Consider the following 15,097-nt stretch of genomic DNA (forward strand, 5'->3'; position numbering starts at 1 on the left):
GTTTCTTTAAGATTACCTATGCACAGATTTTTAACTGCCAACCACATGTTACTAGTCTTTAGTTAACCTTCTCCGTAGATTTTATAGATTTTTTTAAACCTTATCCAATAAAATGAGTGTATAAATCTTGAGGCTTAGAATGGTCACATAAACAAAGTCTAATTTTTGGGGGGCTGTTCTGCTTTGCTCTCAGTGCCTAGTGACTCAACCTGACATGGGGCCTACAGGAAGCCTTTAAACATGCTTGAGTCTAGAGAAGAGGAAGCCAGAACCCAACTCTAGAGCCGGCTTTCCAAGGAAATAGAACAGCATAAGACAACTCTAATGCAATCCACACCAAAAGGCACCTAAACTCCTGCTAATCCAGGGACCAGGGGCTCAGAGATATACTCTGAGGTCCAGCCGTAAAAGCAACCATGTGGTGACTGGTGGCTGGTGGCAGCAGAGACAACAAAAATATCTGACCTAGTTTTGTCCCTGTGCCATATTTAAGCAATCCTTATGAACACACCAGAATGCACAGACAGACTTAATAAAGATACAGGCAGATACAACTTTCTCGAGAAACAGAGGAACAAAACTTTCCATGGGAAACACACTTCGTTACAAATTACATAGATTTTTAAATCATGTCAGGTGAACAATTTACAAATCCTGAGCTAAGAGTTGAAGAACATAATCTTACAATGCAGAGCAGATTTTTAAGGGTGGGGAAGTAGAACCTTAGAGGTAAGAGACTTTGGGAATGTAGCAGAGCAAGTTTAGGTATAAGAAATTTGGGGACCGTTTGTCTGTGGCAGTAACAGCTGTCAACAATTTGTGAGAATTTGGAAATCAAGTCCTTCGGTTTGGATTGTATTGAGGTCAAGGGATGAAAATAAAATCTGAGTTCATGGAAGAAGAAAGAGACGGGGCAGCAAAGTGGAGCCCTGCGGGTGAAGCAGGCTGCAGGACTGCAGGTGAGAACGGAGAGATGGTGTTGTGGATCTGCAGGGGGCTGCGGATCTGCAGGGGGCTGCAGGGCGAGGGAAAACCAGTGGGGAGCAGAAGAGGAGAGAGGGGTCCGTGCATGTGTAGCAGAGCCAGGCAAGCACATACGTGACCACGTGGGCATGCCTATGTGGAGGGTAGCGCAGGCAGAGGAAGCCGAAAATGAAGCAACAGACTCTAGAATTTGGAATCAGATTCATAGACAAATGATCCCTGCATACTATACTGTATTGAGGGTTAGATCAGCAGACACTGCACGGGAGAACCCGGGAGGTGGGGGTGCTGGGAGCGCTGCAGCTGCCCGCTGGCTCCCACATTGCAACAATGTATGGACAGGGCATTTACACAGTTTAGGGTGGGAGAACCCGCAGAAACACAGAGAGCAGATCTATTACGGGTGGAGGGGGCATGTAGGATCCCAGTGTGGCCAGACCAAATGCCAGGAGAACCTTGTGAGTCTTTGGCACCAATGAAAAGATAGAAAAGCAAAATGGTTACCTTTCCGCAGACCCTGCCAAGGTGTACCACTAAGGGAATACATTATTTGCAACAGAATTAGTGCAAGATGTTTATTGGGGGGACAGTGAGGGACGGGTGGACATCTAGACCTGCAGATCCAAAACTGCAGGATCTCCACAACACAGGGCAGCAACAGGATATCCAAGAGGAGTCCCCTGTGAGGGCCCAGCACTGATAGCATAGCAGAAACCGAGCACTCACCACAATGAACACTTTAACAAGTAAGGATGCAGAGACTAAAGGTACACTGTGTGACTCACTGTGTTCTACTGTGACTTCCACAGTGTGCTGTGGGACGATGCTTTTGTGCACTGTAAATTTCGTCCCTTGTCTTAGTTTAATAAAACGTGGATTGGTCCGTAGCCAGGCAGGAAATATAGGCAGGGAAATCAGACTAAGAGAATTCTGGAAAGAGGAACGACAGAGAAGAGACACGAGCCAGCCAGCCCGCCGAAGAAATAAGACATGTAGAAAATGAGGTAATGCCACGGCCACATGGCAATACATAGACTAAGAGAAATAAATGGGTTAATTTAAGATGTAAAAGCTAGCTAGGAATATGCCCAAGTCATCAGCTAAACGGTGTTGCAATTGATATAGTTTTCTGTGTAATTATTCGGGTTTCTGTTTACAGCAGTGAGACTTTTGTTTACTTAATTATTTTTTCTTTGTATGTTAGTTAGTTTAGTTAGTTTTTGTTTTGTTTTGTTTTTATTTGATTTGATTTTGAGGGGGAAGGTTGCAAGGGCAGAGGGCAGTTGTGAAGGGACCAGAAGGTGAATGGGATTCCGATGCATGATGTAAAACCCACAAAGAATCAATAACGATTTTTTTTTTAAATTGAAAATAGAAAGGGTGGAGAAAAGGAAAAAGGTTGTCTTCTCATCACTTTTATTTGGTGGTGGTGGTGGGGATCTCTGAGTAGTCCTGGCTGTCCTAGAACTCTGTAGACCAGGCTGGCCTTGAACTCAGCGATCCATCTGGCTCTGCCTCCGAGTGCTAGGATTAAAAGTGTGTACCGTTGCCACCACTGCCCGGCCACTATCCTTTTCTGTAAGGATGCTAGTCACACCAGGTCTATGCTATGAACTTGTTTCAATTTCATTACCTTGTTAAAGACCCAGACTCCAAATGTCACATTCTCAGGTACTGTGGATTAAGGTTGCAGTTTAGGATCCCAGGGGACACTCTCAGCCCACAATAAAAGGACATCATTTCAGGAGAACAGAGCCATGTGCAACTGTAGACACCCAAGGGAGTCATCCAAGGCTGCAGAAAAGAAAGGGAGTCACAATAAAGCCCCTAGAAGCTTCTCTGTGCCCCAATCTAGTACCCTGCTCTGGGGATCAGAGACATGGCTGCCAGGGACCCTGGCCATGCAAGGCCTTGACTTCCTGGCCTGAGAAGCTTGATTTTGCCATCGGGTTCACAACACACTCAGAAAGAAACATACGCAACTTTGACCCCCACTGGTCCCTTTAAAGCAGTGTTTTTGAACACCAGACACATCAGAAAGAACCTGTCCTCATGGGCATGTGACAAGAGTCATAACTGAGTAGCCCTGTGAAGTATCGCTTTTCTGCCAGCTTCCCAGCACAGATAGACTAGGGAACGGAAAACTTGCAATTAATGATTTCATTTGCCCTCCAACAGACATTAGCTCTTTCCCAGGGAACTCGATAGACCCCAGGTCCCCTAAGATTCTAATATTTTCCTCTCATAAGAGCTAGGAAGAACCGTGGAGGCTGTGAATGTTCCGCTCCTTCCCTCTTTCCATCTCTCATGCAACTAACACATCTTTCTAAGTGCCTGCCGTGTGCTCAGGGGAGGGGACAAGATCAGAGGATACTGTGTGGAGGAGGGGGGCTTTAGATGACCCTTTCAGATAGGGTAAGGTTTCGATGGCCAAAGGAGTTCCGGCAGGAAGGGCATGAACAAAGGCCAGGAAATGGGAAGACAAGCCATCCTTAGGGTCTACAATGAGCTACCGCTTCACGGAGTCAGAGAAAGGGTTGTGTCATACTAGGGGCGCTGCCATCTCCACGTGTCAGTTAGAATCATTCCGTTGGGAAGGGAGAATGCCACCACCCCCGTCCTTTGCTTCTGCTTGAGGTAAAAAAGAAGGGGCGGAAGAATTAAACGGGGGGGGGGGGGGCGGTAGAGAGATATTCCTTCCGGTGAAAGGATGCAGAGAGAGAGAGAGAGGAAAAGCTGTGATGATTACAGCTGCTTTGCTGAACAAGCGCACTGTGGGAAGAGTCGCTGGAGCTCTTGATTCAGCTGGTGTCGTGGGCGGTTGGATTTGCATGTCAGTGTGGGAAAAGTGACTTGGCTGAGGCCTGTTTCTGAGCATCTAAATCAGTCACCCGATGAGTGATTTTGTTTGTATGCTGTTCACAGGCTAAGTCTCAGCGCTTAGGCAAACACTTCCGTTCAAATGGGGGTAGAGGAGCCGACAGAAGGATACACACCACAGTTTGTGATGGCCCCGCAAGATTGGAGTTAGCACCTATTGCAAGATCCCTAAGACACAATCATACGTACACCATAGCCTTCCCAAGGACAAGGAGAGGGTCTGTGACTACCATCTCCATGTCAAGGACAGACTGTCTCCTAACAGCTGATCACTGCGGCCATTACGGGCCCTGTCTGTCAGTCAGACATTGACATGTGTGAGGTTCAGTCTTCTGAGCATCGAGGAAACAGCAAAAGGAAGCTGTAAAATGTCGTTTCCCTTCTGGAACACAAAGAAAAAGTCAGGAATACTCTGCGATGTGCCAAAGGATAAAAGAGGCTGCCTCTCCAGAAGAGAGGTGCCATTCAGACAGACTGCACACGAGGCTCAAAACGCTCCTTGAACTGTTCTTTTCTAAGACTGCGTGCGCCTGTAATAGTCAGCTAGATCAACAAAGCCTTAAAGACGTGACAAATACAAGCTTAGCTCACTCGCTGGAGGAGAAAAGATACTGTACTCAGTATGACTGGGATGGGGAGACGGCTCAGTGGTTAAAGCGCTTGCTGTGCTAACGTGAGGACCAGAGTTCAGATCCCTGGAACCCATACCAGGGGGAGAGTCAGCCTATCTAGAATTCCAACAGTGGGAGGCAGAGGCAGGGGATTCTCTGGACAAGCTGGCTAGCCAGACTCACCATACTGGCTCTGGGCTCTTCTGAGAGACCCTGCCTCAACAAAACCTGGTGAATGAGCAATTAGTGCCGGTTCTCAAAATCAATCTTGGGGCCTCCCCACATGCACCCACCTCCACACACATGTTGTGCACATACATACGTGCATACCATATGCACACCACATGGACATGTGAAAATGCTCTAAAGACAAAGAAAGAAAAGGAAAGGAAACCATTGGGCAATGGACCCTTATCACAGCCACTTGACTGTCCAAAGACAGATCACAGAAAGTCGGGAAGGATGTGGGAAACTGGAACCCTCACACATTGCTGACGCCAACATAAACTGGCACAGCCACCTTGGAGAGTGGTTCCTCAAAAGGCTGAAGTTACCCCACGATCTAGCAATCCGGTTCCCAGGTATGGAAACAGATCCAGACGAGAATTCCCATGTGTGATGGTGTCCCTGACAGCCGGACAGGCTGATAAGTGAATGTGCTCCTGCCAGACGTGGGACATGGTTCAGCCCAGGAAACAAGCCATCCAAAGTCACTGAGGGCCAAGCGTGCTGGCACCTACCCACAGCTCTAGCTCTTGAGAGGCTGAGGCAGGCTATCTACCCACGGCCAGCCAGGGCTATAGCGTGAGACTGGAGCTCCAAACCCACAATAAAGACAAAGATGACTCTTAGATGCGTGTGTCATTAGCCATGTGACATTCTAGAGGACGCAAAATGATGAACACAGTAAATAGTGCAAAACTAAAAGGGAGTGGGGGTGAACAGGTGGTGCCGAGGAGAACTTAGGGGGCAGGATTTTTCTGTAGGGCTGCTATCAAGGTGGGTGTGGGCCAACACCTATTAGCACCTAAGAGTCACCCCTATTGTCATATGGGCTTCGATAGTTAAGGTGTCTTTTTTTTTCTTTGTGGTGTACGGTGGAGCCCTGGGCCTCCAGATGACTAGGCCAGCACAGTGCTACTATGTTACTACCAGGGCCCTCTGCTCAAATCCCAGTGGAAGACCAAAGAGCCCAGATTCTGTAATAGGAGGTAACAACGTCTGTGTTGATGGAATTAGCAAGTCTTTGATAATTTATCCTAGCAGCCTTAGAAAACCATGCAAGGCTAGGCATGTTGGCACAAGTCTGTCATTCCAGCATTTGGAGGCTGAAGCAGGAGAATTGTCATGAGTTAAGGCCAGGCTGGGCTTTAGGTTAATCTGGGCTTCTGGGCTACAGTGTGAAATGCCGTCTCAAAAAAAAGAAAGCTGGGTAGTGGTGGTGAAGGCAGCGGCGGTGGTGGAGCACACCTTTAATCCCCGCACTCAGCAAGCAGAGGCGGGAAGGTCATGAGTCCCGGTCCAACCTGGGCTACACAAGGAGACCCAGACTCAAAACAAAACTGTCAACAAATTAAAGGGACAGCCTCTTCTAAAGTCCGCTAGTCCCTCTAGAGAGAGGAATGGTAGTTGCCTATAGATTTGGAAGTGGAAGGGCACAAAGACGAAAATGTGTCTGTGGAGCACGCAGAACATAAACTCGCTGCACCGCCTTGGTGAAGTGGCACCCAGCAAGGCAGAATTGTTATAAAACTAAAAACGGGCTGGGAAGCTAGCTCAGTGGGTGACGTGTATGCTGCCTAAGCACAAGGACCTGAGTTCAGATCACCAGCGCCCACGTGAAAGCCAGGCAGGGCGGTACCTGCCTGTAACCACTTAGCTCCAGGAGCCAGACAATCCTGGTGGTTTACAGGTTCAGCTGAGGTGTGGCACTCCAGATCCAAGGAGAGATCCTATCTCAGAAACGATAAGGTGCGGCCCGGAGAGACGGCGCAGAGTGTGAGGGCAGTGCTTGCTCTTGTAGAGGACCTGGGTTCCCAGCACCCACGTCAGGGAACCCGTAGCTACATGTACTTCCAATTCTGGGGATCCGATCTTCTCAGTGCCACAGGTACCCAGCACACACATGTGCACATGATTCATGTAAGCACACACATATAAAAATAAAATAAATAGAACAGTAATAAGGTGGAATGAAATTCTCAAAGAATGCATTTTAAAATACTATATATATATATATATATATATTTTTTTTTTTTTGGTTTTTCGAGACAGGGTTTCTCTGTGGTTTTGGAGCCTGTCCAAAGCAATAAGATGGAAAGCGATATAGGGAGACACTTAACAATGCTCTCTGCCCCTGGCCATGCGCAGACCAGTGTGCCTGCATACACATACGCACACACATACACCATACATGCATGCATACCCACATACACCATACATACATACAGCACATACACACATACTTAAACATGCAACACATACACCACGCATTTGCATATCCACATACACCATATACACACATGCACACATGTACACATATTCACACATACACCACACGCACATACGCACCCACATAAACCACACCCACATGCATACACCACACATGCACACCCACACACACCACACAAACGCATATCAACATATACTACATACACAGACATGTAGACCCGCATAGACCGCACACATACACAAATAAACCACCACATATTCTAAAAACAAAACACCACTTCTTAGGGTACGGATCTAACCCGTCAGTTGGAACAAATGGAGTCTTAACAGCATAGACTATCTTTTCGTAAAGATTATTATGAAATCAAACATCCTTACAGGGAAAAGGGGTTGGTTCTAACTCTGAGCCCTCTGAATCACACCGTCCGCCCTTCGACACAAACGGTGCCACACTTTCTAAAGCCACTGCCTCTACTATCAAGGGGCTTCAAAAATCTGCACTCCGCATGGCCCCACACTCTCCAGATACCTGCCTCTTTCTTCTAACCTGAGTGAAGGCCTCTTCATGCCTCTGAATGCTGGACCTTTCTCCACCCATTCCTCTGCTGGGATTCTCCAACTCTCCCGTGCTGCAGATACCAGGTCACCTTTGACACCTCCGGTCCCTTCCGTGCCAGGCACTTTCCCAGTACACCCGACTTTCAAACTGTCTCTACTGCATCTTCTGAGCTCTGCTCCTTCTGCTGCTGTGCTGTCCAGAGGACACAGGAGATGCTTCCCCCATCTTGGTCATTCCCTTGCACACCGCATTATGAAGCCGCAACAGCTCCCTCAGCTGCTACTCAGGCACCCTTCACAGAACAGACCACGCCCCTCCCCGACTCTGCTGCACATCCGTGTTTCTCAAAGGGCAGCAGGACCCTTGCCTCCCCTAGGCCTGGCTGTTGCCATTGTCATGGGCTTATTGACCTGTCATCACTAAACAGGCACGGCTGCCTTTGCCATTTTCCTGTCACTCTCAGTCTGCAAACTGCCTCCGCAGTGAGTCTGTACGTAGACGCCGTGGGTGAGCCCCCGGACCCACTTCTCCCAAGCAGCTGGACATGGCACCCTGTCTCAGTGTCTTGTGAGGACAAAGCCCCCACCTTAGCCTTCTAGCTCTCCTCGGTCTGTGACTCAGTTGCCTCTCAAGACACACTTTAGCAAATCATCTGGTCATTCTATGTGTGCAATAGTCAGGGACTGGTTAGGAGAGAGGAGCAGGTCCTAGAGCACTCACTGGTACACAGATGACCAGATGATTCGTACGTGACATAGCACATTAGACAGAGGCCTCAAACCACAAAGGTTCAGATCTCAGTATTAACTGTGCCACTTACTGACAGACCATGAGATAGTCACTCAAACTCTCTGAGCCTCTGTTTCCTCTTCAACCAAAAGGCAATGGTGAGGGAGGCACTAAGCGTGGGGGAGCCAGATGATTGCTGTGTAACAGCTCGGCTGTTCATCCACATTGCACGGCCACCAGCACTCCCCTATCGGTCACACATCAACCTGCGTGTGTCTGTGATGTGGCTGTAGAGTGGACAGCGTGAACACTTTGGATAGGGGTGGAGTGAGCACATTGCCCTCTCCAGGGTGGGAGGATTTCTCCAGTCAGGTCAAGGCCCAGATGAAGGCGAGAAGCAGGAGGGAGTTCTGCCGCAGCCTTTGGGCTCTATAACCTCAGCTTTCCTGGGGCCCCAGCTTGTGGAACACAGAGCCGGTCTGCATCCACGACTTCATGTCCTAGGTGGACACTGATGTTGGTCTGGTGATTTTTGAAGGTGTGGATCCCTCCTGTCTATTCTGGTTTCCTGGAGAAGACAGCCTAATGTGCCCTAATGCATGAACTAATAGCTCACACTCAGTAACCATGGAAGCTGAAAGTGCCCATTATCTTTATCACTGCACTATACACGTGACCAACCTGTCCTTGGCTCCATATCTCGAGACACTTAGGCTTTTTTTTTTTGGTTTTTTGTTTTATTTTTCAAGACAGGGTTTCTCTGTAGCTTTGGAGCCTGTCCTGGAACTAGCTCTTGTAGACCAGGCTGGCCACGAACTCACAGAGATGCGCCTGCCTCTGCCTCCTGAGTGCTGGGATTAAAGGCGTGCACCACCACCACCTAGCTCATTAGGCTTTTTAAAAAAAACTCTGAGCCCACATACAGCATATATACACACATGGACATATACATATACATACTCAAACACATATACAATACACATACATACAACATGCACATACTCACGCACACATATGTATATGCATGAAGACCCACATCTATATATATTCACACAAACAAATCCACACATGCACACATGCACATAAACATACACATATAGTCCCACGCCTACACACATTCATATGAACACATGTACATATATAGATCATACATGCACACACATATACACATGTACATATATACATAGAGATTCTACAGACACACATAGATTCACACATGCACACATGAACATGAACACGTGCACATGGGCAGATTCACATGCGCACATATATACACAGACTCACACACGTATTTATGCATACACAAATGCACATATGTACACATGCACTGTACATACAGAAACTCACACATACACTTGCACATGTACAAACAGACCCTTGCATACTCTCACACACACTCAGAGAAACCTATGGATGCACACATAACGTACACACACATACATACACACGTACATACACATGTTCTTGAGGCAGTTCTGGACCTACTGGTAGGAGCCAGGCCATATTCAGGCCTTTAGCTCCTGAATGTGCCTTGTGGTTTCTGCCTCTGGCCTCTCTACTCTTGGTGGTAAGCCTCTGGGTCCCAGGGCCCCTGAGACTCTGAGGTTACATTCAGTCACGCTCCTCCTCCCTCGGATCTGCAGGGCTGTGTCCGGAGGGAAAGGAGGCTGAGTCACTGGGGAACGCTTCCCAGGGCGCTAGTCAGAGGAAATCTGAGTAGAGAATGTGTCCAGTGGGGTCCCCCAAGATCAGGAAGCTTTCACAACCACCTGTCATCTCTCACCTCCCACCCATCTCAGAGTGGCTCTCAAAAAAATGGCTCAAGGGTTAACGGGTCATGGTGCTGAGAAGATCCAGATGCAGTCCCTCCAGGGCGCCACACCCAGCCCTAGCCTCATAGCAGCCCTCCAGGTGATCCCCAACATACTCAGCAAGGCTGTTATGTCCTTTGCAGCTAGCTCGGACCCGGATGAGCAGGAAGCCTGAGAGTCAGGCTGGGGTCCTGCTGCTGAACTACAAACCCACGATGTCAGTATAAGCCAGGGGCCTGATAAACAGCTTCCTCCACACAGCTGGAACAGTGACCCCTGGAATAGGAATCCAGTGTCCCCCTTATGACAAACTTCCCAAAGAGGGTGTCCTGGACACAGGCACATACAGAGGTAATAGCCCTACTTAAGGGAAACGTGTTTCTAGGCTCTTGACTTCAGGTCATTGCTGGGCCTCTATGGCCTCAGCTCCCTCATCTGAAACATGGGAGTGATCAAGTTGCTAAAGCAACAGGTTTCAAAGTCCCTACAGAGGTCCTCAAAATGTGTGTTAAGCTCAAATCCCCAACTGGAAGGTCATAGAGAACAGAAACTGAGCTGGCGGCCTCCAAGAGGTGGAGCTTCCTCAGGTATTTGAGTTATAATAAAGGCGTGAGATGAGCCACTTCAGGTGGGTCCCTGACACGGGAGACTTATGAGACAGGGCAGGATTGGCACCGTAACACCCAGCATCACCCCAGGCTCTTTAGAGTCCCCACTAGCAGGGAACCCCTCTCCAAATGGAGCTGCCTGATCCTAAACTTCCCAACCTTCCATCCAGGTGTGAAAGAAGATTGTTTTCTCTGTAAGTTACTCGGCCTGTGGCATTTGGTCGCAGCAACAGAAAATGGGCGAAGATGCCAGCACACAGAAAAGGGTCAGCGGCTGTCAGGATCGTCAGTGAAGGAACGCTCCCCACCAAGCTTTCCTTCAGATGCAGAAGGAGCGAAAGAGGGGGCACATCTTTCTATGTGGGGACTGTGTCTTTTAGAATGCACAGGCAGACCTCCAGAGCACTGTTTCTCCACATGGCTTTGTCATATGCCCATGTGTAAGGGCAGGAGGGGAGTTTACTAAGTACCTGGCATGTCTGGCCCTACAACCATTCCTCCCGTGGTCAATGTTATTCTCATTTTAAGGTAAGAAAATTTGAATGTACCTTGCCAAGGTCACTGGCCCATCGATGGCAAAGCTGGGATCTGAACTCGGATCTCATGGTGGCACCCCATGCTGGACCTCTTCCACAATGCTAGGACATCTGTTCAGCAGCAGGGACTTCTGCTTTTCCAGTTAGAGATCCATGTCAGTATTTATAGGCAAAATCTGGCTGTAGATGTCAGTCATACAGTCAACAAATTCTTCTGCAAATATTAGGAGGAAATGTTAGTATATGCTTTGATGCATTAATCTTCACCGAGCAACAAGTCCCTAGGAGACCGTGTCTTATTACAATTTAAAATTAAATTTTATGTTAAGGTTTGTGGATATGTCTCGCTACTAAGGGCATTTGCTGTTCTTGCAGAGGATCCAGATTCAGTTCTGAGCACCCATATGGTGGCTCACAACTGTCTGTCACTCAGTTCCAGAGAATCTGATGCCCTCTTCTGGCTGCCTTGGGCACTGCATGCATGAGGTGCACATACAATCACACAGGTTCACATATGTACATATAAATAAAAATGACTGAATAAATCTCAAGTTTTTGTTCTATTCTCATTATATAGAAGTTTATTGAATTGTATAGATTTCAGGCCCAGTTAATGTTTATGTATGAAGTTTTTATTTATTTGCAAGGGTTTTTTTTCTTATAATAAAGTTTTAAAAAATTTAAAAAGGAACTCTCCTTAATTAAAAACTTAAAGTCATGTTTATTTATTTATTTAGTGTGAGGAGGGTTGGAGAGTATCTTGGGGGAATCAGTTCCCTTCTTCCACCTTGCAGGTTCGAGTGTAACTCTCGGGCTGTTGGGCATAACAGGCAAGAGCCTTTATTCATGAAGCCATCTAGCTGGCTCCTCACACTTTACAGTTTGCAAAGTAAAAAACAAAGGTGCTCTCTCGTTCTCTGTGAGATACCTCTCCTTCCCCACAGACCTTGTCAACACCCTCAGATGAGGTCAGAATCCTCAGTGTGTCTCTTCCACAGCGTGCTATGCCTGCCAGAACTCCACTGCTCAGGGTTCCTGGGACAGGACTATCAACCCCAGCCACAGCAGTCCAGGCTTTGCACGAAGCAGAGCAGAGCTCCGGGAGTGTGGCTATGGCTGGAATCCTGCAGATCTTTTTTTTTTTTTTGAGACAGGGTCTACGTAGCTCTGACTCTCTTGGAACGCACCATGTTGACCCACAGGCTGGCCTCCAACTCACAGAGAGAGATCCACTTACCTTTGCCTCCCAAGTGCTGGGCTTAAAGGTGTGAGCTTCCACACCACCACACATGACCTTTTTAAAGGTGAAGAGGAAATTGAAGCATCCTTTTTGTTCAAGGAGCCCTTCTCTGAGAATGCTTACTTCCAATTAGAGAAGGAGGGGCTGGAGAGATGGCTCCGCGATAAGAGCACTACCGCTCCTCCAGGGGACCAGAGTTCTGTTCCCAGCCACCATTCAGGCAATTGACAAGCCACCTGTTGTCAGCAACTCTTGCTCCATGGAGATCCAATTGCTCTAGATTTGCAGACACCTGCACTCATGCTCATGCACACACGCACACATGTGTGCACACATACATGCACACCCAATTAAAGATAATAAATGTAAATTTTTAAAGGGAGAGGAGGAAGAGCAGAAGAAGAAAAGGAAGAAACCTAGCATGGTGGTGCATACCTTTAATTCCAGCACTTGGGAGGCAGAGGCAGGCCAAACTCCATGAGTTCAAGGCCATCCTGGTCTACATAGAGAGTTCCAGGACAGTCAGAGCTACACAGAGAGACCCTGTCTCAAAATAAATAAAGAAAAAGAAAAGGAAAGGAAGAGAGTAACTGGGAAAGTATGATGGAAAAAATAGAACACACACACACACCTGGGCTCATGAACAAGCCAGAAATAACCCTAGGTAGCTGTTTCAGGCTCCTCTAAAGGAACGGAGATGATAAAGTTAATTATATATTCAAAGGGAATTTATTAGTTTACAGAATGTGGTCTGAGTAACTCCAACAGCTGCTGTCTCATACTAGAAAAGCTGAGAACCCCGCAGGGTTCCGTCTGTGAGGCTGGATGTCTCTGCAGTCCCAGTCTGGTGCTGGAGTCCTGGAGGATCCTGGACAGCTGCTGTCTTCAGGCTATGCTAGAATCCTGAAAAGGTTGGGTTGGATACCTACCAAAACCACAGAGTACATGATCTTGTCAGCAAGAGTGAGAGCAAGCAGCTTGGTATTGGGTGGCTCGTGGCTTTAATCCCGCTCTGCACTTGGGTGGCAGAGGCAGGTGGAGTTGTGTGAGTTCAAGGCCAGGCTGGTCCAGGACGGTCAAGGCTCCACAGAGAAAACCTATCACAAAAACAAACAAACAAACAAATAAACATTTAAAAAAAAGAGTGAGAGCAAGCAAACGCTTTCTTTTCCTGCGTCCTTTTTTGCTGCCAACATTTATGGTGGGGGACTCTTCCAGCTTCAAATGATGCAAATAAGAAACTCTCTCACAGGAGTGCCTCGTGGCTTGGGGTTTGGTTGAATCCAGATATCAAGTTGACAACCAGGACAAGCCATCACTACACCTTTTAACTTTTCTAGTGTTCCACTTTAGCAAATGTTTTCAATGTCCTGTTGTGCATTTGGTGTGACAGCAGGTCAGTGGCACCAAACATCAAAGACAGCACATCCTAACTCTAACAGAGCTGACACACTGCAGAACCTGGGCAGAGGTGGGGGGGGGATGGGTAGGGATGAAGTTCAGGCCCAACAAGGATGTCTATCAACGACAGGTAAATTTCTACTTTGTTATATTGAGAACTGCTCTGTTCTTCCAACCAAACCATCACATAGATCAAATTTATCACATTTAGGAAGAAAAAAAATCTCTTTTTTCTCATTATTATGTCTTTCCATATAGCTTAAAACTAATTTGAGCCATCTTTCAAAGGAGCCCTTGATTTAGAGAGCATGAAATAGAAGAATGGTTGGTTTCTTCATCGCACCAAAAGTCTTTGCACTGCAAGTCAGAAATAGCTGCATAAGAAGACGTGCAAATCACAACCTGATAAAGTGCATGACTTTAGTCCCAGCACTTGGGAGGCAGAGGCAGGTGGATCTCTGTGAGTTCGAAGCCAGCCTGCTCTACAGAGCAAGTGAGTTCCAGGACAGCCAGAGCTACACAGAGAAACCATGTCCTGAAAAAATAAATAAATAAAACAAAACAAAACAAAAAAAGTCAAACAAAAAAAGAAGAAGCAACAGCAGCATCTAGAGAGAATAGAGACCTTAGGCTCATAGCTTTAGAGGTTGCAGTCCATGGTCTTTTTGCCCCATTGCTTCTGGCCTGTGGTGAGACATGGCATGAGAGAAGAAGCATGTGGTACAGGCAAACCATTCATTTTGGAAGCAGAGAAAAGGGTCAGTGGTTAAGGACACTGGCTGCTTTTGCAAATGACCTGGGTTTGATTCCCTGCCCCCACAGAGCAAATCCTTAATTTCAGTTCCAGGAGATCTGATACCCTCTTCTGAAAACATGAGGCATGTATGTGGTGCACAGACATACACGCAGGCAGAACATGGATGGATACACATAAGACAAAATATTAAAAAGGGTTGGGAGGACCATTCACTCTATCACAGGGAGCAAATGAGAATCAGATGATCTGACTCCCACAATCCCCTTTGGAGGGCATGCCTCCAATAACCTAGAGATCCCCTACTTCACCTCTTAAAGGTTCCACCTCCTCTCTCCCATAGCAACAAGACGACTGGGTGACCCAGCCTTCAGCACATGGGCCTAGGCAATACATGCCAGATAGAAGCTGCAGCGGGGCCCACGGGCAGCCATGGTCTTACCCCATCACAGGGATGGAGGTATATGACACCTCACAGGATATAAGTCTGTGGATACTGTCCTCTGCACTCCAACCCACATGGTCAACATCCT

Source organism: Microtus pennsylvanicus, chromosome 1, assembly GCF_037038515.1.
Source record: "Microtus pennsylvanicus isolate mMicPen1 chromosome 1, mMicPen1.hap1, whole genome shotgun sequence".
NCBI lineage: Eukaryota > Metazoa > Chordata > Mammalia > Rodentia > Cricetidae > Microtus > Microtus pennsylvanicus.